This window comes from Corvus kubaryi, unplaced genomic scaffold (genome assembly GCF_017639235.1).
Source record: "Corvus kubaryi isolate FWS band 111438036 unplaced genomic scaffold, C.kubaryi_AGA036_p1.0 37396, whole genome shotgun sequence".
NCBI classification, from domain to species: Eukaryota; Metazoa; Chordata; class Aves; order Passeriformes; family Corvidae; genus Corvus; species Corvus kubaryi.
Window position 1 is genome coordinate 12240597 of NW_024581135.1, and position 25243 is coordinate 12265839.

At 38.7% G+C, this 25243-nt stretch overlaps 1 protein-coding gene across 7 annotated transcripts in view; it reads right to left on the reverse strand.

The window, feature by feature from the left end:
- The window catches only part of PTPN4 (protein tyrosine phosphatase non-receptor type 4), a 112023-nt gene that overhangs the window by 73670 nt on the left and 13110 nt on the right, over positions 1 to 25243 (reverse strand). The window contains exon 1 of one of the 7 annotated variants that reach the window (XR_006018289.1): positions 16597 to 16774. The exons of 5 other annotated variants lie outside the window; for them this stretch is intronic. The gene's annotated coding sequence lies outside the window, so the exon portion shown is untranslated. Of the gene's footprint in view, positions 1 to 16596; positions 16775 to 25243 lie in introns of those variants that run through there. One more of the 7 variants, XM_042041598.1, reaches the window with a different exon arrangement.

Consider the following 25243-nt stretch of genomic DNA (forward strand, 5'->3'; position numbering starts at 1 on the left):
CGACAGTGTCTTAATGACCAATTTATGCAAAATTGTGCTGCAAACATTAAAGCTCTCAAGTAAAGCCTAAGAACAAAGTCCATCTGACAACTCCTCGTGGATAGGCTGCTTCTGCTATACCTGCTACAGATGTCAAAAATATAAAGCAGGAGACAACCTTAAACAGAGAAGAGGAACCTCCATACCAGTGATCCGAGCCAACCACATAAAATTTAACAGTGTTTTGCCACACAGACACAATCTAAAAGCTAAGCTCCTTACCAATCATAATGGCAGAAAGGTTGGCATTATCAGCGCAGAACTGATAACTACTGCCAAGATTTTAGGATGGTATCTGCTGCTGACCTGAAACTAAGAAGGTTTCAGAAAAACACACAGTTAGATTAAAACCAGTTTCTCCAAACCACAGAAACAACCCTTAGGCAGGCATATTTTACAAGGATTTAAAAAAGTAACAAATCAACCAAGAAACAGTGAGTGTAATCTTCAGAGCACTTTTCCACAAATACAAACACTAGTGCACAAAGGACTGGTCAGCTTTCAAGTAAGTACTGCAGGCCTCACAAATCCATTTGGTAGTGAGCTAGGAGGGTCTAACTTAACAATACAGTTTTGCAGCAGAAGGGAAAAAAAACCCCAAGACTTGTTAAAAGCTAGAAACCATCATGTTTTAAGAGACGAAAAAGGCAAGTCTCACCTTTTCTTCTGTTCTTTCCTCTATTCTTGTCTTATTTGCTGATCAAGACAAGACCAGCAATACTTCTTCCTTCCTCATCATCGCCTTAAACTAGACAGAAAACTTCTGAGTTTCAGACACAGCAACAAATCCGTAAGAGTGAGCAAAAAGAACATAATCCCTCAGTGACCCTCAAAATCCTTTAACACCATGAAAGCATTCACTCTGTCCCTTCAACAGACCCAACCTGCAGATCTATCACAGTTCTTGCTGTAACACAGATCATCCTTGCTCCAGCCAAACAAAAACCACTGCATAGTTAGACAACGACTGGATTTTTCTCAATGTACATAAATGAAATTATCAAACTCAAGAAAGAAGGCACTGTATTATGAGTTTGCTATGGAAACAGGAGCAACTATATTGGGCCAGAACAACAGTTCATGTAGCTCGCAGACTGGAAGGGCAACGCCTTCTCCACTTTAAGGAGGAAAGAAACAAATAGGACACACACACTTCTCATGCTGTTCCACAGTGTGGAGTTTAGCATCTTCCTGGTGTGAAGCTCGTATTCCCACCATGCTGGACATAAGTCATTCACAAATGTTTTCTTCATGGACTAAGAAACTATGTTTTGTACTTTCAGATTATGCATTGAAACATTATATTCCATGTCCCACATAAAATACACAGTAGTTGGAACCACCATCTCATAACAGACAAGTTTCTTGCATGAAACTAAGTTTTTGCAACTACAGAACACAGTTTTACAAGAATAATGACTGAAATCCTGAAATGCATCTACAAAATGGAAATACAACAGCCATGAAAGTGATAGAGAGGAAGGTAACCAAAGACTGTCTTCTGAAAAACACATTCAAAGTTACTCTTTCCCTACATATCAGCAAAGAAACTATGGAATTATGTAGGGAATATGTTAAAACACTTCACCATCACATACACTTTCAAAAATACTCCTCCTTCTAAGATCTGCCAGGGTTATTACACGGAACTGCTTTGTGGCCAATCATATGCACACCACCCATATTTAAGCCTCTATCAGCACATGCACACTTAACAAGAAGGACACAGTTGTTAAGCACAGATAGACCCTGCAATTACTGGTTTTACTGACACACTTGTTTTACAGCGTAATTGGCCCCAAATGGTATCCATATCATCTTCATTACTTCTTTCTTCCAGCAATACATGCACCAAGAACACAGACAGTATTATGTCTCCCAAACACATACTGCCATTCTTGCTGTATATTTTGAAAACTTACTAATAGTGAGATGGCTACCTACTGCTTATAAGATGACAAATTATAGCTGATTTCCTAACAAATACTGATATATAAAATGAGAAAATCTGGTAGAAATTCAGCTACACTCATTGCATACTTCTGCAATAAAAATATTATAGCTAAATATAATATAGTATGGAATAAATAGAGGACTGATTTACAAAGTAAAATCTGCATCCCCAAAAGAAATAGAAATAAAAACAAAAGCTGAGACTTAACCAAAAAACCAGTTTGAGAACAACTGGTTTAAACAGCAGGTTAACTTAAGCAAGGTACTAGTGTGTGTGCATATCCATGCCATGGGCAGTGCCTTGGCCACTTACGCTAAAATATTTCTATACATGCAGGTGGATTATTTAAATTTGACTTAAGATTAATCTTCGCATATGACGGAGATTTTCTGCTTTTAATTTTTCAGTGTCTTCTGATAAGCATGTAATATTTAGGTGTGTGAATTAACAATCAAAAGAACATGCTGCTACAGCAACTGGAGAAGGACAGAACTTGTGCAATGTAACTCCACTTACCTCTCAGGTCTGTGGAGGGAGTAAGTTGTACATTTCCTGCCTGAGCTCAGGTTTCAAGTGGTGAAGCAATTCCAGGGAGTGTTCCCTATCAAAGGGCAGAACATTCCTGCAATACTGGCTTGGTTAGGGCACTAAAGAGCATACAGAAGCTTCGCAAGTGAATTTTCGGCATCCTTTATTCTGTTATGTAAATGTATACAGTATAACGACAATTTGCTTGGGCTTACAATAAACTAACTGATTTTAAGCAGCTTAATAAATAAGCAGTTGGTTAAGCAGGTAATTAACTGAAATTTAATTTATCCAAGAGTGCAGCCAATTTGCTGACTTGATGTGAACTTTCTTTAGAAGAACTCTTGATGTAATGCACAGAAAAACAACCACCTTAACACATTACTGTAGGCACATGTGCATGCAAGGACATGAGAAATTTCATTTTCCATGGCTCATCTAAAGCAGCTAAAGAAGCTCACGCATTGCCAGATTTCCATTTGTTTAGAAGCTTCTATTTTAGCAACCCAGAAGGCACGGATTTGCACTGTGGCCCACCTGCTCGTTTGGGTCCAACACAGTACATGAATTTCTTACAAGAAGTAGAAAAGTAGGTCAGACTCATAGAAGACCCACATCCTTATAACATGATGCAGCTTGAATATGTGCAGATCCCATTGTTACTAACATTATCCAGGCAACCTAATTTTATACTTATATCTATCTGAAAAAAAACCCTATTAAAAGTACAAAGACAATTTTGAAGATTTAAACAGAGTAATACAACATACTGCAATTCAAACAAACCCTGGGGTACGCCTAGAGCCCATCTTCACATACATTTACTGAAAACATGCTAGTGACACCACATAAAATGTTTTAATCCAAACTAGTTTGAAAATGCTAAACATCAGCTGGTTGTGCATGTTTTTGAGGGAATTCCACATTAATTCCAAAGAAAAGGTTTGAATTTTTTATCTAAAATTTGTTTTGAAAGCTTTCAGCAATTCTGATACAGTACACAGCTTCAGGACATTCCTTATAAATAAAAGCAGAGTAGAAATGCACTTTTATTTAAGTGAATCGACCCATGCACTACAATCCTGAACTTGTTCCAATGGGAGTTGGACTCGATGATCCTTGCAGGTCCCTCCCAACTCAGGATATTCTACGATTCTGTGATTCCTTCCTGCTTTCTGCTGACCAAATAATGGAAAGTATCCATCATTCATTAAAGTTGATATGTAAACATTGGCTTATTTCACTTTGCAGTCACCAGGTGCAAGGCTTCCAGCAAGACTTCTAGCCAGGCAACAGCATGATTAGTGATTCCAGGCTCTATCAAACCCTTCTGTTTTATTCCTAAGTTTATATAATATCAGTTATATATAAATTGACCACATTCATTCTACTTAAGGAAGATCATGTAACTCCTGAAAAGTTATCATATGGCCATTTACTAAACTTTCCCTAAAACTTCCCTGAAAAAGAGGGATATCACATTTTTACTGTTGACCGACTGGGACAGTTACTGGGACTGCGCAATGTAACTACAGCCAGTGATTCTTCAGTGCTACTGCATTCCCAGACAGTTGTGGAAAGAGAGCACTGGATACAAAGAGATACTGGCTTTGGAAGTTAGGAAGCTGACTCCCCAGCTTTGCTCCATTGGTGGGCAACCAGACTGTGCTCTCTTTAGCCTGGTACCTGCATGGGGCTGGCAGTTCCAAGACTCCAAACTCTCCTGCTCCCGGGTCAGGGGGTCCTGCATCCTTCCTTACAGCCTGACCCTGAGCAGTCTCCACGCTTCCTGTGTGAAAACAGTACACATATTTAGTTGATATGCAGCTGCTTCTACACATTCCTCCAAGATTTCTGCTATCTGCAGACACTCTGACCTGCTTGATCAAATCCCTCATGGATGCCAGAAGCACAGAACAGCAAAGGAAAATCCTACTGCACTTCTGAAAGCCATAAAGAGAAACGTACTCATGTGCTCCTCAAAATATCCATTATCTGACCTGCATTTCAATGAATAAGGTACTCTTAAATCCTCCTTTTCCACATCATCAATCCTCAATCATAGGAAGAGCCAAATATAACAAAAAAAGCATCGGTTCTTAAAGTATCTATGACAGGTTCTGAAAATTTTGGGCCCAAAGCTCAACAGCTGAGAGAAAAGAAGTTGAATTTAGCCCTCTCCTCCACCATCAGTTTTTCCTATACACGAACCAGTAGCAGAGAACTAATTTGATACTCTAGCCATTTACTCAGGTAAGTTTCTAAGATTGTTATTGCATCTCATTTTATGAACATAAGGATTTCACGGGGTTGGCTGTGGATTTCAGTGCAGTCTTGATGCCTAATTAGTAAGTATTCCCAGTTAAAAAATTACTCAAGGACTTCTTTTTAAATTAAGACATCCTTGAATAATGCTTTTTATCTACTTCTCTGAAAAGGGGTTTCAAATCTGAACAACTGCTGTGTGATATCAAGCAAGATTTTTGCTGTTAAAATCACATAATTACTAATAGAGGCACAGGTTAAAGATGAAACACCTTGCTCTGTCACTCCCAGATTTTCATACTTTCTAATGTAAAAATAATAACTAATGAGTGTTCAGTCACTCTACACAGGATAGTGGCAAATCTGTTAGAGACAGCTGGAGGCTGTACACCAGAACACAGCAAATTACTGAGATAGTACTGTAGCAAGCAACTATTTCCTCTGAAAAATAAACTATTTGGACAATTTGACAATTCCCTCCCTTGCTCCTCCCTGCCCCCAAGAAGAAGGGCACAGCTAACAGAGAAGCCTATTATAAATGACACTTGTATCTAATTAAATGTCAATACTCATTATGCTTGAAACTGCATGCACCACACTCCCAAAAAAGCCTCTCAATTTCAGCTGATCCCTTTCTGTTTTGAGTCTGAAGCGGGACAGTACAGGAAGACTGTTACGTGCTTTACTTTACTCCTGTATGTAACATTTCAGGAAACACAGAATGGCAAGATAAAATTCATTAGTTTGAGATTACAACAACTGCCGGCAGTTTAAGAGCAATACTAAGAAAAAAAAAAAGAGTTCTTACAAACCATGCCATCAACACTGACAATTATTTTGAACCTAAAACCTTTATGTCCTCCCTTTTTATGCTCAGTCATGTTTCTCATGCAGACAGTAACCTTTCCATCTTCACTGTCCAGGGCTCTAGATGAGATAACAGCCTGAGAAGATATTAAAATTTCTTTGGCAAGGAAAAAAGTTAAAAAAAAAAAAGGCAAATAGACTTATAAATTCCAAACAGCTCAATATGGTTCATTTTAAACCCATTTTTAAGCTTCAGATTTACTCTTAGTGAACACCCATCCAAACCACATTACCGTTTCGGAGTGTCAGACATGCTGAAGAAATTCGACCACTAAAATAAAAGCCTGCAGCCAAGAAAGAGCTAGAATTAAAACAGTCAGACCCTTTTTTCCCCCCAATCCTACTTCATCAGGGCCCCCACTTCCCTTTTCACTGCAACAGTCCTACAGGCCAGAGTGTGAACAAATGCAAAGACAACAGAAAGCCTCCTTCCAGCTAGTTCCTGCCAGCTCATGGCTCAGTACCCACTGACCTGATGATAACAATACTGCAGAAGAGCAGGACCTTTGCATCACTTTCAAATGATGCAAGAAATATGTCCAGAGTGCACATGCCTTTAGGCAAAGCTTCACAGCCAGCACCTATGGTTATTCACAACCAACACAAACCCATCTGTCCTGCAGGTGACACACTGAAGTCATAATCAGACTGGAAACATCATATGAATTTGTGCAGCTGTTTTGTTTCTGACCTGAAGACACTTCATTTCTAGGTGCTACTCGGGTTACGGAAGTTTTATGAAACAAGTCACATAAATTTGAACAAGATGTGTGAAGAACCTCACATGAGGTTTCAGAGATTACTTTTGAGCAAAAATATAGAAAATTTCTCTACAATATGCAATACACCCATACACACCTTAAGAAACCAGAAAAAAAGCACACTTATCACTCTATTAAGCAATGGACTGTAATTGATCTTCAGGAATCACCTGATCACAGTGTGACTCCTTTACAGAATGGTTTAGGAAAGCTGTATCATGGTGTGAAGAAACAGAGAGAAGACAGCTGAGGCTAGAAATGTCTTTAAATAATGATATTGCTATCATTTAAGGCCTGTTATGTGAAAGCACAAGTTGATGGCAAGCACCAGCTACAGCAGTGCCAGCCTGTGAGGCAGGAAGGCCACAGAGAGGGAAGAAGCCCCAAGTGCACAGCTGTGGCCATGGCACAACTCACGACACTTCAGCTGGGGCCAGGCGGCAAACACACAGAGGCACTGTAGCAGCAGCAGACCACACTCCTGCAACAAGCCATTGAGGATGGAAAGGACAAAACTAGCAGGGAAAAAAATTAAATCTAACCTTACTTTAAAAAAAGCCAACAAATCCCTGTGGAAGGGCAGATAGCTGAAGCAGTCAGTAAATGATATGTCTGCCAGGAAAAAAACAAAACACCAGGAACAGGAGCACTGTTTAAATATCACTAAATGGTGACTTCAACTATCCTCCTATATTTAAAAAATACTATAAATTAAACAAATATACAAATGCATTTATAGGACATAAAACTTCATTTCCTAGTATGCAGCTGTCCGCTTATGATATTTGGAGGTGTTTATCATGTGTGAAGATTACTAGGAATAAATAGAAAAGTTTTCCAAGTGAGTTCCACCGCCATTATTTTAAAATCGATTCTATCCATAACCTGCCCTTGTTTGAAAATAGCATTAAAAATGCTAATCCATGACCCCCACACAGATGATTACAACATCCAACTCTTCCCATTCCTGGAGCTGGATCTCTTATTCTTGCTTTTATGACTCAATGCTATAATAGGATGTAATAAATGAAGACTATAACGAAACATTACTAAAATATCTCGATAGAGACTTCTCAAAATAAATCTGCAGTACTTTTTAAAATGTGTTCCTAAACTAGGTTAAGTAGATTTAAATAGATCTTTCATTATAGGGAAATCTGGCTCTGATACAACTCTAAGATCAGGAAGCCTAAATATTTACCTATCAAAAGAAAAAAGAGCTGAAATCCATGCAAGTTCAGACAAAGTACAATCAGAAGCACCAGGTGATAACAACTTAGTATTTACTATCTCGCTTAAGGGGAGGAGGGAGGGAGAGGAAGAACATAAGACCCACCCCCCCACCTCAAACCCCCCAAATCCAAATTTCTTCCTCCAGTTTTCCTCAAAGGTATCAAGGCATAACTAAATTTGATTCCCCTTTCCAATATGACTTAAAAGACGACTTCTTCACCTATTAAAAAAAGGACTTTACAGCTCTGTACAGACCCAGTAGAAAACAAAAGCTCCTTAGTATATAAAAGGAGTCTTTTAAATTTTTGAGCTTTTAATGACAATGCTCAACTGCCTGTAGCTAGAATAACCAAGTACAGTCCTTTCATGACACTAATTATTAACAGCTCTAAACTTGAGCAACAGCCTGACTACACACGCTGAATCGAGGAAACGTAGCAAGTGAAAATTAGGTTCTCATTTCAGCTTTTCCATCTACAAATAAGAGGGCTTTTTAAACACAATTTAAGAAATCAAAAAGAGGAAAGTTACATGCAAATAACTGCTGGTCTTCAACAGTTGTACACAATTAAGCAGATAAAAGGGGTAAAACACCAAATGATGCAAAGTTACACATTCTAATCTGATGTGTCTGTAAATGAACACAAGTCCCATATCCTGTATGCTGTACGAGCCTCAACCACAATTATCTGAAAACAACACAGATAGAAAACATATGATGGATAATATCTGTGGGCTTGCTATGAGCCACTTGAGCACTCACACATCAATACTGCTGCACACTGAAGGACCCACAAGTCCAGGGCAGCCAGTGGAACTGGCAGCTGTACTTCCAGCCATGGCATCTGTGTTGCGAAGCCTTTGAAGTTAAAGGCAGTCTGAACTGAAAACAAACCAGCAAAATTCAGAAAAAGCTTTTCCTCTACTCATAGCCAACTTCAAGTTGAATTTTGGCTGGCACTAAAACTGAGGTATTAGACAGGGGGAGGAAAAGTTGTCTGTATATTTTGTTCAGAGTTGCTAAACCTAAGCCAAATTATCTCCAATAGATTTAAGCACAGCAGATGCTAATTCTATGGCTCAGTGTAACCAACTGGACACCTTCCATCAAAATTAGTTTTTAATCCGAAATGCCATTGCCATAAAAAATAGAAATTTTCACATGGAAAATTTCAGTTTTGCCAAAACCCACCAATTTTCTGCTGAAAACACTAAAATAATGCCTATCTGGCTACCTGTCTGGAAAATGCTTGTCAACTCCGCTTCTTCCTCCAGCAGAAAACAAACCAAGGGATGTCTTCTGGCAGTGCTGCCCAGAAAAGTGACCTCACTCCACCCGTGGCCCTAGCTTTCAGCCACCCTGCCTTGCACTCCGGGCACTTGGCCTCTCCACAGCGCTGTGGCTGTGAAAGGGAGCAGGTCGCATTTTGGTTGGCCATGGGATGAGCACTGAAGAGACCCCAAAGCACACAAGGGAACTGGAACAAGTTGCTCCTGCATGAGGCAAGATCAGTTTTGCTGGTGGCACCTGCCCAGTTGCAAAAGAACCATCCTATTTTACATCATCCCAAATGTTAAGGCCTCCTTTTATTTATTTCTTTATTTACTATATTTTACAAGTTCGCCTCAGCTTAAGTAAGTATTCTTCTGACTTGCCTCTGCCTCCTCTCAAAGACTTTCTTTATAGGAAACAATTTCCATTTTCAAGCCAGTTCAAGACTAGAAACTCAAAATTATATGAATAAATCTGACTCATGTTCAAAGAATTAAATCATGATCATTCATATGCAATGGAGTTTTTAAAAGGAAAAAAAAATCACAGTTTTGTGGGTTTAGTTTCTTCAGCAAAGTATCTTAAAGATGTCTGTATTCCCATATTTGTATATTGTACAAACCCACTTCGTAACAACTGTATCTGTACTTCTTACAAAGTGAAACTCTGAGCCAAACCAAAAGGTTTCCAAAATTGTGGCATACTGACCTGAACAGTCACACCCTGTCAGGGTTTATGACATGCAGACTGAAGGCCTCCTGCACTCATCTTTATGCATTCAGAGTTTTGTAAATTGTTAAACTACACTCAAGTTTGGACACAAATGAGTAAGAAGATAGATTACCTTCACTCATATGTCTAAGAGTATCTAAAAATACTTTTCCTTTTGGGATTGATTTTCTTCTCTTGAAAATAAATTGACAAATTTACAGAAGCATCTGTAAAAAAAAAGCTGGAAGAAAACATAATGCAAGAGGAAAGACAAGATCCAAAGTCACATAAAAGTTTATAATTCTTACCAGGGTTCATCAAACCAGACTTCCAAAAAACCCTTAAAGTTCTATTTTTTTGTTTCTGAATATGACTGTCTTCTTCCTTTTAGCTTTTGTTCTTCATAAAATTAGACAGTAATACTTGAAAGTTTCCACAAAATTAACCTAACAAAAATAGCAGACACTATTAATGGTGTGAAAAGCAACATAACACTGTCAAGGCTAACTATGAATATACTGTGGGGGGGGGAAGGTGGGGAAAAGAAATCCCTACATTCCTACATCCAAGAAGTAAAGGCACAAAGTTGAAGGTATACAACTGGAAAAGGCAAAAAAGCTAAAAAGACAGAGTTTTTAATGCACTACAGCTCCAGAATAAAGATACCATGTTACCCAAGTGAAACTAAAATTCACTGACAAACTGTATTTCTGTATTATACAGCTCATCTATTCAATCTCCGACCTTTAATGAGAAGTTATATTTCTTTTACTAGCATATTAGCAAATCACTTTACAGGTATAGAGTATAAATTTTCTATAAAGAAAAAGCCATCCTGTGTATTTACATTTAATAAAATACCAACTGAGAAAAATGATCTATTTTGCCTGGAGCTGGAAACTTCTACAATGAGCTTCCATTCAGAACTAGCAAGAAACTTTCAATTTGGTTGGTCTGAGATTAATTAAATGCAATTATTCTACTATTTACTGAGTTTATTTTTAGAAGGAAAACAACTTCTACCATCTCCTCTAATGCATTCACGTTCAGGAAGACACAGAGGCTTTAATACTTGTTTATCATATTGGCTCAGTTCAGTATCAAGTTTCACATCTACTGAAAAAACAGGCACCTAACCATGGTACAACCAGTTATTCAACTAAAAACAAAGCAATAAAAGAAACATCACAACTCCAGTGGAATAAAACATTGCGAAGAAGGGCAAATGAACCCACCCAATGCAGAGTTTGTGTACGCTGAAGTTAAAGAGCAAAAGGCTATTAAAAGGAGAAAGTACTACAAAATTATAAAAGGCTATTTATAGGCTTCATGTCATGCTACTATTTAATCACACTGCTATTTATGCTTTCTCTCACGTATTTACCACCTCTAAACAAGAACAAAACCTCGAATGCAGTTTAATCATCTGCATATCACAGGGCCTTCAGCTGCACTTACTTAGTTCTCTGCTGCTCCCAAGAACTTTATTTCATCTGGCCAAATCGATTTCCTGCACACACCCCCTGCCACAACACAATGTGGGAAGGAAGGGCCCATCGGCCCTCACGATGCCTTGACAGTAATCTAATTACCTCCATTCTTCCTTGTAACACAACCAGAGGTGTGGAAGGACCCTGTAAAAATATGTTCTCTGTCACTAAAGCTGCAGTATGGCTCAAATCCCCACTCTGAGCCTCTTCACTGTGCTGCAGCTGAAAGCACACAGTTACGTCTCAGGTGCGAGGATGGGGGCAAGTTCAGGTTTTGATTTTTTCCCCTACCACAACTCTAAATGCCAACTTCATTGTAACCACAGCCCAATACAGAAGCCCACACATCATCATGGCAAATGTTCTCCAACTTGTGGTACGAAAGACCGAACCAATTTTTTTTTTTCTTCTCAATAAAGCCTAATCCTAAGAAAACCATGCTGTCAGAGATGATTACATACCTAGTCACTAAACTCTGAGTAAGTTTAACACAAATGAGCTTTTCTACTATATTGCCTATAACTGACATCTGCATCTTCACAATAAAATAATCCAATCACAATAGTTGCTCTCAGAAGTTGTCTTAATCCACTGATTAATTTAGCTTTCTTTGCCAGCGAATCCTACTACTTGCATAGAAAATTATTGTTAAAAATGAACTTATGCTACTTTACTGTTCAACTGTATACAGGAGAGATTGCCATGTTCTGGCCTTTAACAATCTTTTCCCACTATATTAAAACTAAGGACATAGCATTCTTTTTCTCCTTGAAGTCAAAGGACTAAAGCTGTAGACTTGATTTAAGAGCCTTGTATGCAAACTAATTCACCTTTCAACAGAGAGCAGCGTTACAAAATCCTTGGCAAAACCCCCATTTAGATCGTCTCTTCCACTATACTGAAGCTAATAGAGATTACTGTAAGAGACCAGAAGCAATTATAGCCCCCAAGTTGTTAGAAACCAGAAGTTTGCAGGGCTGTCCCATCTTCCCTGCAGTGAGTTCTCTGCTGCCCCAGGCAAGTGCTCAGCTCCTGAGCCCCATCTCTGCTGAGCCAGGGGCTATGCAAGGCAGCAGGTCTGAATGACAGATTTGAACCAATTTCCTCGGTGCTCTCAGCTCTCCTTTCATTCTACTGAAAAAGTACTTCACGTAATGTGTGATTATGTTGGATGTCTCTCTGTTTCAAACTCGTAACAAACATTGGAAGCATGTGGTAGCCTATGAAAACCTGACAGCAGAGACCTAACGAAAGGCTTAGTGAGCCTGTCTGTAGCGAAGTTGGCACACTACAAATGCCAGAAAGGAACTTCATGGTCAAAATAAAAAGGTAATGTGAATCTGCAAGAAAAAACAAACATATCATGATTTCCGAGCCACTCTGCAATGACAGCATAAGAAACAGTCACAGTGTAAAACTCACCCTGGTACCACATTTGTTATTTTTATACAACAGTATTCTGTTGTATAAAATAACAGCATAAAAAGACTCCAAGGCTACCTGAGAAGCATCTAAGTTACACAAGTCAATGTATTTTTATGATAGTAGACCTTCAGTATTTGGAAATTCATACAAGCTTTATGTAGACATGCTGATGTTAAACCCCTATGAAAGACGGCAACAACTCCTCAGTCAGAACTAAGCACAGAACCTGTGCTGCAGTCCTTAAATCTAGGACATAACTATATCCTCAGGTGTAATTATGGCTCAAGCCACACACAGCAGAGGACTTAGTCAGTAGACAGCTTTCTGCCCAGCATTTCAGTTCTCAAGGATCTCTATGACCCATACTTGCAGTGTGAATTGCTTTGTGGAGATGCAAATCTCTGACAAATGAACTCTGAAACTCCTCCAAGCCTGTAGAGCCAAAATCTCAAATCTTTTCACAGCAATTATAAACGTAAGTGTCCCTACAGAGCAAAAGATTTCAGAATGCACCCAAGTTTCCCAGCTTCTTACCCTTTTGGTAAAGGTGAGAATAAAGATTTTTGGCTGTTGTCTATAAAAGAAGTGGAAGGGAAGCTGCCAGCAAGTACAATCACCACTTCCTTAAATACCTTTCCTTTAAATCCATTATTAAACACTTTTTTTTTTGCTCAACTGCAAAGCAGTCAGCATTCTGGGACAGATTCATTTCTCTTTTCTAAAAGGGAACAGAAGCTACTGTGGGAGAAAAAGACAAGCCACAACCTCTCAAAGTACAGAGCACAAATGACTGTATGTCCAGTGTTGCCTCTGAGTAATGCCATACACAGAGGCTGTTGACAGTCAAAGGAAGGAACATCTCGAATTCAACCTGGGGTCAGCCTGGGCCAGCACCAAATTACTGGCAGTCCTTAGAAGAAATGTCACCATTAGATCAGGTGTGATTACTACTCACCACTAGTGCTACCTTGAACAAATGAGAAATCTTACCTGCAAGAATAATTCAGTAAGCAAACCTCAAAAATAATGAATGAAGCAAGTTTTGAGAAAGTTCTGGATTAGTTTTCCAAAAGCTCTAAAAGCGTTTTCTCAAGACGTTTATGTTTTATATAAAGGAAAATGCAGTTGTAAAATTTCCCAGTACAATTCTTGCTTACATTCAGAGTTCATTTAGTCACAATAAAAAGCTCTAAGGTATCAACACAGACTTGCACAGAAATGCAAACAAGTTATAATAATGAATATTTGAGTTTTAATGAATACTGTTACAGTCAAAAACCAGCCCATTAAGTTAATAATATAAAAAATACAATTTTTTTCAATATACTTTCTTGTTTTATAAAGACACATGGTCTCCCTTGGGAGAATCCTTCTATAAATATTTGACATGAAAAGCAAGATTTTTTGTCTTAGCAAGTATGTTGTGATTCCTGACAGAAATAATAGATAACAATGGACAGTGGAGATACCACACTGTTAAGCTGAACATAAAACTGTTAAGTTTATGTTATCAAACATTTAAATGGGGTCCTTTAAAAGTCATTAGGCCTCATCAGACAATTTAAAGAATATATTAATTAAGTAATCTCAAAATAGCCTGGCTCGTGCTCCTGTTGTTTTCCCTGGAAAGGCAGGTACAAACATGGGTCAGATTCACAGGCTGATGCTTACAGATTCACAGGTTGATGACGTAGCCATGCTGAAGCTACAAAGGTAATAATTCATCACTAAAACCATCAGTCCCTGTACCATTCACTTTCTGCAAATACTCCAGATCTCTTCCATGTATGTTCTTTCCATCTCAAGGCCCTAACACAGTCCCCCTTCTAACTGTTCAATTCCCTTCATCACTCAAATCCTTCCCTACATTTTGTCCATTTCTCTAGTCACATTTCAACTTTCCTCTGGCTTACTCGATGCCCTACTCCTTTGGGGTGGGTACAGAAGATAGCAGCAAAAGAAATCACACAAATGTGCCCAAAATGCACAGAAAATCAAACAAGTTCCACCAGGAGGCAAGAAGAAAAACCATAGCCAAGAGACAAGAACAATGCCCAAGTCTGCTCCCAAGCTTAATACAGAGATGCCAGGTACATCCATAGTCAGAGTCACAGGTGTAAGTGTCTCATGTATTCTGCTGAGATGCTTTCCATATGGTTATGAATGGAAGAGATGGATGGCAAAATAATCACCTACGCAGCATTACCAAAAATCATTAAAAGGCTTTTAAATTTTACACATTTTAACATGCGGTACAGAAAGATTTCCACACCATTACAAAAACCTGTAAAGAACCTGCAAAGTCAAGTTACTTCACCCTGTCTCCTGCATGCATACATTTTGACTTAAATCTGTGTTTTAGAACTTCTCCCTACTTCATTTTTCTATTATCTTCACCAACAAAATTAATTCAATGCCTGTAATGCTTAGGGACAACCTCCTTCAAAAAAAAAAAAAGACTTTCAGAACAGAAGACCCAGAAGGAAAACTGATTAAGTACAAGTTTATTCTCAACATGCACAAACATGTTGACAGTGATATGAGTAAGTCCAGTAGTTAAGTTTTCTGATACTTAAAAAGAGATGAAAGCTTTGTATCTATCAAGCTGGACATGGATATCTAACGGTTGGACTTGATCTTTAGAGGTCTTTCCCAACCTCAACAATTCTACAATTCCAAGTGTGAAGAGACACTCAGATGATAAAAGATTAGACTCATCTTTTCTTTACAGTGAAAATATTGTAAAAAGTGCACTGAGAAGCAACAGTGTACCAATATACAAATGAAGATGGCATTAAAAGGCAACAAGCTCTCAGCACATTTGCACTGCTCCTCTTGGGCACTGTGTTTAAAAACTCTGTTCATTCATATACCCCTGCAGTCAGGCCCAAAGGCTTTCCTTACACCTGCTTCTTTAGGCCTTCTTTTGTAATTAAACTCAGCTTTCCCAAACTCTTTACATCTAGAGCATCCCAGAATTAAAAGGCTACAAAAGAGAGACATATGGCAGGATATGGAATGTGCACATTAACAAAGAAAACCAAGCAACTGGCTTCTGCTATTTTCCAGTGTCTATTCACCCACACTTTTCCCTGCTGGCAGCTCTGCAGCACAGCCCAGTTCCCCTAGAAGCAGCTGCAGGAGCCATAGGTGGAAGCAACAGGAGTGTTGGTCTGCAAGGAGAGTCTCTCTGAACAGTGGTACTATGCTTAGCTGAGGACACAAAGCTCTTCCCCATGCTCCCATAAATGCTCAGAAGAGATATTAAAATGAAGACACTAGTATCACTCAAGCAATAGCCACCACACACACCGATGAGACACAGTCACCTTCTCTCTAAAGAGCATGACAGACCCATGAGAGTGTCACAGATCAGACTCAGTTCTTCTGGGGAACCAAGTCTTTCAATACAAGAAGTACTTTAAATCAGGACTTTAGAAAATTCAGTATTTTCAAAACTGCATTGGTAAACTCAGGTAGCAAAAAGCTTCCTCTTTACAAAGATTTACAGACCAGCCCAGAATAGCAAGGCTCACCAAGGGCAGAGGGTCAAACCAAAACCACTGGCTTCTTAGCTCAGTTTTCCCAGTTATGTCCTCTCTGAAACAATCAGGGGATCAGTGACAGAGATGAACAACCTTGCCATATTATGAAGAGGCAAAAAACTTCAACTCACAAAAAAGAAAGGATTCTTTTCCATTACAGGTTAAACCTGGGAACAAATGTAGCAACTACATTCTTTAACAGAATAAAAAAGGAGATCTGAAACCACTACATATGCATTATGATTACGCAGAGCACTCTGTCCGACAAAATCCAGATTGAATTGATCCTTCTGAACTCCAGCCACTACATCTGCAGCATTAGCAATACTGACTTCAGAACAAGTACACTTCAGCAAGTGTCTGTAGCCATGATAGACACATATGGAGTAGCCACCTAGGTACAACCATGCAGTTGTTGGAATGGGGTAACAACAAGAGAATTCAACAGTCTCAGAACTGCCAGCACACTAACACCAATGATACCACACCATGAAATTGCTAATACCTTATGTGGAAAGATGTGACAACATACAGTTTGTTCCCTAGATCACAGGAAGGAGATCCTGGTGACCCGTGACTGGAAATGTTTCGGTAGCTCCAGGAAGTTCCAAAGAGAGTAAAAACAGATGAATGAGTCCTTTTACAGTCCAGTAAAGGTTTGCCAAGTTTCAGCTTTGTCCACTGCTGGAAGAGGTCCTCTCCTCAGAAGTCAGTGTTAGTGGGTCCAATACTGGAGTCTGTGAAACCAGAGAACAAAGGTGAGGCAGCTCCAGATGGATCACACAATTACTGAACTGAGGCTGCCAGGAATATGCACTGCCCATGGAACAGTGGGCGGCCAGTTCCATGCACCATGACACTCCTTCAGCATTAGTCCATAGCAGGGTATCTCAAGCTGAAGAGTTTCTGAAGAGTTCTTCAGTTCTGACTATTCAGAGGAGAGATATGTATCAAGGCTTGTCCTTTCCAGATGCAGAAGCTGACGTCAGGATGCTCTGGCAATTTCTTAAGAATGATGAGCATGATGTTATGTACATCAGAGAGAGACGCAATGGTAAAGAGCTTAATAACACCACTACATTAACCTTATGAAAAGTAGCCCCCACTCTCCCAGAACCAGCACAGCATGCTTATTTACCAGGTCACTGAAAAATCTGAGGGAGCTTCTCAGCAGCTAAGACTATGAAGAATCTACAGTGTCCATCTGAGAATTTGCTGCTCTCAAATTCTTAAAGCTAGAGCCCAGAGAGCAGAAATCCCTGTTATTTAACACAAAATCAGCAAGAAGCTTGTGTCTGCTACTGACAGGCAGGCAGACTGCTAGGAGCTATTCTGATTCTTCATGAAGGATGTAACATAAGCATTATTAAATAACAGACGTGTCCATCTGTCCTCTGGAAGTATATAAAGAGAAACACAAATTAGAATTTCTTCACAGTCTTAGATCATCCGCCTTTCTGTAAGAAAATCTGCTGAAAAAAACAGAGAGAAATGAAAAGGTGCCAACTAGACTGAACAAGTGCTGACAGAGCTCATGAAAGTGCAGAAAAATCTCATCTAGCTCTCAAGAAATCCAAAATAAGTAACTCAAGAGCACATACACCCAAACCTACAGCTTATGCATACTTTGTGGTAGGCTCTGTTTTTTAACAGATATGTAGGCATATATACATATATACATGTACATCTCTGTGACATGGTGGTCACTAAGGCAAAATAACTCAAAAAATCTAGGACTGACCACTAATATTTCTGCCACTATATATTCTATTAAGCCACTTCGTAAGATTACTGTAATACGCCGCTGAAACATGATATGGGAAGATGTTGGTAGCTGGAGTAGGAGCAGCCATGCCACCATTACATAGCAAGTTTTAATACCACTACAAATCTGGTTCTTACATTTCATCTTGCAGTTCCATGGACTGATGAATTTTTAGTCTCAACCACAAGGGATGAGAAAAGTGTTAAAATTGTAGGTGTTTGAACATTTATCTAAAATTCACTTTTGTAGTTAGCTTGTTTTCCTGTTTTGTTGGCTTCACTAAGAAGTTTCCTTCAATTTTCTACTGAATATGATTGAGAGTTTAAGAGAATAAAAAATTGCTTTCCAGAGTAACTACATCAGAGTTAAAGATGATCAGAGAGCTATTACTTAAATGCCTGTTTTCAGAACACTTACAGATAAAAACACAACATCTATGGAAAGTATTTGAAATCTAGGTAAGGCAACAGGAGACACACAGAAAACTGAAAATTTGTCAGCAACATTTAGCTGAAGAGAACACAACCATTGTCTCCACTGGCAGCAATTCAAGAAAAGTATTACCTGAGAAAACTGAGAGCAACTCCTGAATGAAGATCATGCTTTCCTTTCAGTCGGGAAAAAAGAAGAGTGTTCAAGGGCTTATGGAAAAGAGCAGGCAGCAGGATCCATGTTACCAGCAGGCACCAGCAACACAGAACTGACACAGGCTAAAAAGACATTATACAACTACTGAGAACAGGAGGAAGGTGATGGAAAGATCTCCCAGAGGAGTGCTGCCAGCCTGATGACACAGGCATCAGATCCCCAAGCGTACACATAATAAGGCTGTAGGATATTTTGGGAGAAGATCTAGAGGGGAACCCACAAAATGTCATATTTATTTACAGTTTATATGCCACAGACAGTTTGCTTTCCATTTCCAGTTTGGAGTTATACTTCAAGACACTGGAATTTGGTGGTTCACTTTCATCAGGACAGTGCATGAATTCTTGGTGTTAAACTTTGGAAAATGACCCATTTACTGAAAAAAACCCAATACTGAATGATCATGTGTAACCTGAGTGAGCTCACGTTTGTTTCAGTGCATTAAGCTCAGATTCCTGTTTTACTTCATAGCTCAATCTTTTAAAGAACCAAACATTGATTCTTTTGTCCTAGAAACAAACGGAAATTTGGAAAGTCAGTAACTGGGACTATGATATGCAGAAAGAAGTCATGGACAAGACAATGAACTACAGCTCATATGACCGACCAGAGGGTAACTAATATAATTCCTTTCTGAAAGGATGTACACACCAAGCTGCAGAAACTGACTCCATGGTGTGCATCATACTGTTAAACAACGCCACTTTTTCTCTTACTTTTTCCCGAGTAAGTACAGGAATAGAGGGAACAATAATATACATGAATTTTTAAGAACAACAAAAAGATATTCTTACATTAGGTGAGACATTTTGAGACTTCAACACATGCAGACACACCATTACACACAGGCTTGGATCAAGTCTATTTACATGGGAGAATGCAGAATTGGATTTAGAAGTGAATTCGTATTTTTTGTGGGCTTTAACCTAAGACCAGTTTTGAAAATTACTGTATTTGCAGATAACTTCAGATGTATACGTTCCCATTTCAGTGTCAGTTTAATATCTGTAGAGTAAAACTAACATCCCACAACAAACGCAGAAACAAGAAAAAACTGCCAAACACTTTTATAATGCTTGTTAATAACTTGACTGCAAACTAATGAAATGCATCTCTGTAGACTTAGGAAAAGGAAGGGATTATTTAGTGCATTTGTTTACCAAGAACATCTCGTGATTGATTTCAGGGACATGAAATATCATGTTGTCAAGATATCCAGTCACTGCTGGAAAGACACTATGAAAGCAGATTAGGTTGCATTACATTTTTTTTGTTACCAATGATTCTACCAAAATGGCTTAAAGTTTTTCAAATTTCACAATAAGCAGGTTCCATACCGTACTGATTTGGACAACTACTGATTTAAGTATTTTTTTTAAAACTTATACATATCCAACCCCAACAGCTTACCAGTCTAAAACTCACTGTAATTACTTTATGGGTGACAGTACAGGTTTAGCTAAGGATGCCCACACAAATGATTCAAATAGGTTTTCAACATATCCTGAGGACAACAGGCTCCACCTCCTGCACACACTGAGGCTTTCTATTGATGTTGTTATTGATCACTTATTATAAGAAAGAGATTAACAAGGAGCTTCGGAAAATATGTTAAGCAGCAAGGGGGAGAGGGAAAGAGGTTAAGGAAAAAAGCAGCAGAGATCAGGATTTCCAGAAGTAGGATGCGACAACGTCACAGACAACTACACTTTACTCTGACAAACTCTTTTTATTTTGACATAACCTGGCACTGTTAGCTAACACAGCATCCCTGACCCACTCCTGAGTCTGGCCTCTCATTTTCAGCCTTGCATCATCCTCTCCCTACTGCTGACATAGCCATTTGTACAGCCATATGGTAAACCAGAGTGGGGAAATAAGCAACACAATTTTGGCAAAATTATTCCTCAGTCAGACCAATTCCCCAATAGGACTCACTGTGCAGCGGCAAAAGCACTACAGCAGCACAAGGAGGGCAGCAGGTGGCCATGAGGAGAGGAAGGCTTCCTTCATGGTCAAAACAAGGAAAAGAGTAAAGGTATTAGCATCCAGCCAAGGGAGTATCATTTGTTCATTCATTTTGTTAAAAGCCATCTCCAGAAACGAACAAAAAGGTGAAAAATGGTGAAAAGATGAGGAAAATGTGAAGATAAATTCAAAACTGAAGCTTTCAACTGTGTATTTACTGAATTTGGGGCAGAACACAACCAGATAAAATAGGGTAATAACTAGAATCATTGATAGGATAATAATTTTTTTAATGATGAAGCTAAAGCAAACATTTCAAGTGATGAAAAAATCTAAGGAAGTGTGCAAATTAAAAAGGGATTAAGAATGATGATAAATGGAATGGAAGGAGATGAAGGTGCAAAAACAGAGGGGCAATCACAAAAAGAGACAACAGCACATTCTTCCTTGAAGCACTGGAGACCAGAAATTTCATGTATTCCCCACCACTTCCATAGCTACTTATGGACTATCACAATAAAAGTATGGCTTTATTAAAAAACCAAAGCATACATCAAACCTGTTAACTTCCACATGTCAGTGCTGAAATAATGTCATTCTGTGTTTATCCAAATCATCATATATATATATATATATATATACACACACACCTGAAACTGTTGCATCATTTCCCTACTTATCTGCTAAAGACCTCCCTTAAAATTTCCTGCATTATTTAGGTCCCTTTCACCACAGAACACACAAGGACTTGCATACAATACAGCAAACAATGACAATGAAGAATCATTGGGAAGAAACAAGTGGCGTGTGATTTGTTTTGTGGTGTCTGAATCGTTAATTTGTATTTTGTTTCAGGAGATGCCAGGGGAGAGGTTAAGACTACAGTGTCAATGCAGACAATTCTGAAAAGGTCAAGTTCCCCAAAACATCATGAAAATTCAGTGATAAAATGCAGCCAAAGACATAACGTGACAGAGGTGATGGAGATTGACAGAAAACTACTCTAAAAGGCTCCCTGTACTGTTTCATCTGAAGGCGGTGCAATGTCTGGCGTATCAAACAAAATGGAATGGTAGTTACCAATGCAGACATCAGAGACGTTTTATTGAAGCTGTGCTTAACTACAGAAAGAAACTGAACAGAATACACACTGAAGTGCTAAATCTGACCTAAACCCCTCTTTCTGTTTGTGCATTAAGAGGTACAATGTGGCTTAATAGAATCCATAATGAGCAGCAAGACTCATCCTACTGTGTCTGTACTGGTAGAAGACTTCCACAGAACCTGGTATTTGCTGCACTTTCTATCTTCAAATTTATATACTCAGTAGGCGTACAAAAAAATTTCTCCTTTTATCCAGTGATCTCAGAGTTTGACTGGGAAACTATTTCTCATTTATAAAGGAGTAGAACAAGATGCAGAAAACCAAGTAATTTGCCTGTCATTACACAGTGAGTCAGTGGCAGCAGCCCACACTGGTCATACATCTCTTGCTGTTCTTATCAGGTACTGGCATTAGAATAAGGTCTTTTATAATAGTTACATCCATATGTATCAACAACATGATCCTCACAATTTCAAATTTATGTTCGCTCTTTCTTTTGCTCAGAAAATGAACACTAAGCTTATACAATGCACTCTAAAAGATAACACTTTAGTGCCTTCCTCTTTCAGCCCAGTATTTCTTTGACTGAAAGATACCAGAAATGCTTTTGGGTTTCAGTTTACCAGGAGCATTTAAAAATAGTTAAATATTCTACACGATAAAAGTTACAGCTATCAGTACCTACATGTTAAAACCAAACAAACCTAGGAATGGATTTATAATCAGTCTGTATGTGGCTACATCAAGGAAGGTTCACTGCACACAGGATATGAGTCTTACACGTCTCCATGTTATTCATCACTGTCAGGATTACTGAGTTCCGGATCTTTTATCTGATCCAAGTGAGCACTCCCGTTCTTATCTGCAGCACGTGCTGTGCCAGCCTTTTTGATGCAAAATTTTTCTCCCTGTGGTATGAAAAGTGACTAGTGCATGAGGGGTGGGGGGGAGAATGATGATGACAGTACAAATGAACAAGGAACAGTAACACATAAACAAAAGATAAATTGTTAGAAAAAAGGTTAATTTATGCAACTCAAAGAAAAAAATTCTTCTAGTTAACAAGCAATCCTTGAATCCCACAGAACTTGGCATAAATTCTATTATCCCTTAAGCATATCATCTTTGGCACACAATCACAGGAAAGATTGGATTTTATCTTGATCAATGACTTTGGCAGACCTTTCCAAAAAGAAAGACTGTTGTAATTGGTGCTAATACATTTTCCTCCAACCAGCCTCTGCCTCTGCAGCAGAACTTTCACTTAAGTTTCTTACTGTGTGCTCAGTTTTACTATTTGCCAAAATATTGATGGAGTCTAGACTTTTAATTCACAATTATTTTTCTTATCCTGCAGATGTCCGTGTCCAAATAGATAAACTTATATTGAAGATAATCATTGCCACTTTTGCCAATGAAAGACAAAGAATGATATTCTGATGTGTGGAAATACAGTGGCTGTGCTATGGAGAGTTTCATGCCAGTGCATTCAACAGAACTGGCTTAAAGCTTTCAGCTCAGGCAGCAGGGGGTGGGTAGTCAAGGCCAAGCTGATTATGTAGCTGCTTGATATATCTCCTCCCAGCTGATATGTCATGTAACTGTACAGGGATGGAGTCCAAAGACCTGTAACTGATGCCCAGTTGTGGGTAAATCAGAAAAGCAGCAGCAGCTGAAGGAGTAAGAAAGCAGGATCTGCTCCTTCCAAACATCTGTCATTATTGGATCTTTCTAAGAGTTATTTGAATGTAGCATCCTGGATCTTGACCCACTGTATGATTGCTTCTGCTGCACCATGCCAATCTAAAGCCTATCAACCCACACCACCAATGAGCACACACCCCCATCACACCCTGGTGACAGAACATCATTACGTGTGGCACTGGACTTGGAAAGGCAAAGGCAGTTGGAGGAAACAACCTCCCCCTAGGAATGCTGCAGGCTCTCCACAGGTGTGGGGAGCAGCCCCACCTATATACATGCTCTTAAGCTTCTGATGTATGCATACAACTCTTAAGCTGCCAGTGAAGGTATACATTTCCCTAAAAAGGCAAAGTATGGATAACATTTAGAATAATTATATCTTTAAAATGCACTTTGGAATCCGCATCGCCATAGATAACCTTGCTTCACAGAGTTTGCAGCGCTCAAGGGATGTGTTACTGCTATAGTCAATAGCAGTCAATACAGCAGTGAGAAGAGCTGAGGGGACACGGGCTTAACTGTGCATGGCTAAGCTAACATCTTCTGGAAAATGACTACCAGGCATCCATGTAGGTCTTGGAACAGTAATTGCTACAGAAGAAAAATATTTGTACACAGTAGCCAATGTTTAACTGGGCCTAGGGAAAGGAGAAGAAAGATCCCTATACATTTTCAGCCATACCTGTCTATTAGACAGCCTAGTTAGCTTTAGGTTACAAACTGAAAGATGACTTTCCAGAGAGCAAATAAGACTCTTCAAAAACAATTTAACTGATATAGAAACCAATGTTTTCTTTCTAAAACAGAGACTGACCCAGAAATAATATTTTAAATTTACTTCTCATTAAAAAAGTTGTAAGTAGTTAGGAGTCCAAGTTATATACAATTTTTTAACTATCCCATGATATGCATTCACTTCTTACCTGTTCAAATATTATGTTCCATACATATTGATACTTTTCACTTCCCTGTATTTTGATAAATATATATATAGCATAATAGACTGATAATCTTATTGAAATACACTGTAAATCTGAACAGGGACACAAATGTTAAGAGTGAGCTGTAATTAGTGGTGTTGCCACATTAGTCCATTCGACATTCAGATTCAGATGTTCCTGTTGATCGGCCTTTTGTCTGTCCTAATAGGGCACCAGTAGCAGCATTCGTTTCCAGAGAAACCAACCTCAGCTGGTTTCAGCACAAACCTCTTCAAGTAAGAGGCCATTATTTCAGTTTGTTGTCATAAGGTCAGTAAATCAAGATACCAGTATTTCAAGATATAATACAGATCACTGTTAAAAGGGAGATTCTAACACTGACACTAAAACTGTGAATGCGTCTTATTTATGCAATCCCTTTTTAAAATTAAGACCTTTCAAAGCTCTCATAGAATGCTTTTTCTTTCCAGGTGTATTCTCATACAAAAAGCAAAGTCTGGAAAGAACTGCACAAGAGAACCTGTCTTAGAAGACTGAAGTATTTCTTAGAAAATAGCTTTATAAATACGTTTTTTAAAATATAATCCATGTTCTATAGACACAAATGAATTTGACTCTTACCATGACAAGTTTACCAGACAAAAAATTTTAAAATTCTGCACTGAAGCTTTTTTCCCCAATAAATTCACAATCACCCCTAGTTTGTGCTGTGGGTGAGACTTCCAGAGCTGCTATCCTCAATTCTCTTCTGTTATCCAAGCCAGCAATAAAGATCATTAGCCAGTGCAAGAGTGGGTGCAGAAACTCTTCTAATACACTTTGCTCTAATGGTGACCCACAGATAAGTATTAGGTGGGGTATCCTTGCTTGTGCTTTGCATTGGGAGCTATTACTTACATCACTATCACCATTCCCAAATTCCTTTCCTACTTGCCAATTCATGATTCAAATTCAAGGAGAAGTTCTTACGCCTGAAATACTTGATTTTGTATTATTAAATAGTATTAATTTTTTGAGTACT